Below are 1,555 nucleotides of genomic sequence, written 5' to 3'. Positions count from 1 at the left end.
ACTGCAGGCCAGCTCCTTAGAACACATCTCAGTGTTTTACAGATGATGTTTATATGTTTGTATGGTATCTGGAGCACATGGCTAGATAGTATCAGGGCAGATTTTAGGACTATGGCTCCTGACCCCCAGCATAGTTTTCATGATCTTACACATGGGAAAAATAGAAAAGTTGGGATGGGCTAGAAAATGGCATGGAGGTTAAGGTGGCTGGATCTCTTTCACATGGCTAACTCTATGGTTTGAGTCCCAGACCTGGTGGCTTGAAAATCACACCAGGTGTGTGTGCGTGCATGCCCAAAATCCTGAGAGGAGAATGGAGGAGAAGGGATTTCGGCATGGCAACCCCCAAGGACTGGGGTGATTTCTCACTTTCTCTCTGCCTTTCTGGTAAGTGTATGCATCCTATGGCAAAAATCTAAAAAAGGGGAAAGCTAGGAGCATTAGTGACTACTATTTGGGTAAAAAGAGAGAGACCTCTGATTTTCCTTTACTATTTTCAGATAATTTGGAAATTATTTTTTCATTGGCAGAGGATGCATGCATATGCAGGAGAAAGAGAGAGAGAGAGAAAGGAGAGAGGAGAGAGAGAGAGAGTGAACATTCATACTCCCCAGAAGGGCAGAAGGGCCTGGTCACACTGTCATCCTTTATCCTCCAGTTCTTCTTCCCATCAGGATTCCAGGCACATGTGCAGGCCAGATGTGTTTTCGAGCCACCTTGGCTGGAACCCAAACCCTGGTTGGTCCTATGGGATCCAGCTTCCTCTGTATAGTGCTTATAAATACTGAGCTAAGGGATGAGCCCAATTTGGGAAATTCTTAATTCCTCTAGATTTCTTTTCTTTTCTTTTCTTTTCTTTTCTTTTCTTTTCTTTTCTTTTCTTTTCTTTTCTTTTCTTTTCTTTTCTTTTCTTACAAAAGGCTAAATTCTGCTGATATATGTGGCCTTGTGGCCTTGGAACAGAATAACTGGTCCCTGTCCTTTTTCTACTCACTGCCATCGCACTAATTTTAGGGAAAATGCTGAGACAAATTATTTTCAGTCCATTTTGAAGATTTGCAAAAGCTTTAAATTGCATTGCAGAGCTTTTTCATAGAGAAGTGGCAAAGAATAAAAAGCCAAGACACAGGCAAATAGTGTAGTCTGAGAGCATGCTGACTTTATGCAAATCCAGGTTCTCAGCGGTTTTTGTGAATATTAATATATAAGCCAGAGGCAGGAAGTGAGAGAGGCTGTGCTGGAGCTTCTCAGACTGTGACTTGATGTGGCAGAAAGAGCCCCTGGTCAGCAGCAGGGACCTACTGCACACCATGAGTAGACCTGGACTTACTCTCAGCTCTGCCTGTGAGATTTTAGGCTGAGCTAGCCACAGGTGTGGCCTGTTTTGATTTGTTTTGTTTTAGAATTATACTACCTATCCTGTTGATGGATAAGAATGCCTGTGGAAGAACTTTTGATACATAAGCTGTCCTGGAATTTAGATTCATCTGCCACCTCGGTTGGCCATTTCATGGTTTTTCAGCACAACCTCACTGTTGCTGTGATGAAGCAGGAA

The 1,555-nt window shown here is 42.8% G+C and overlaps 1 long non-coding RNA gene across 1 annotated transcript in view; it reads left to right on the top strand.

Annotated features, from left to right (window-relative positions):
• Nucleotides 1–1,248: 1,248 nt before the first annotated feature.
• LOC114009508 (uncharacterized) overlaps nucleotides 1,249–1,555 on the top strand; it is a 30,455-nt gene continuing 30,148 nt past the window's right edge. The window contains exon 1 of the long non-coding RNA XR_003550915.1: nucleotides 1,249–1,372. This is a non-coding gene — a long non-coding RNA (uncharacterized LOC114009508). The remainder of the gene's footprint in view (nucleotides 1,373–1,555) is intronic.

Source organism: Tupaia chinensis, unplaced genomic scaffold (genome assembly GCF_000334495.1).
Source record: "Tupaia chinensis unplaced genomic scaffold, TupChi_1.0 Scaffold000545_1, whole genome shotgun sequence".
Taxonomy (NCBI): domain Eukaryota; kingdom Metazoa; phylum Chordata; class Mammalia; order Scandentia; family Tupaiidae; genus Tupaia; species Tupaia belangeri.
The sequence above is the reverse complement of the archived record's forward strand: the minus strand, read 5'-3'. Positions and strand labels throughout refer to the sequence as shown.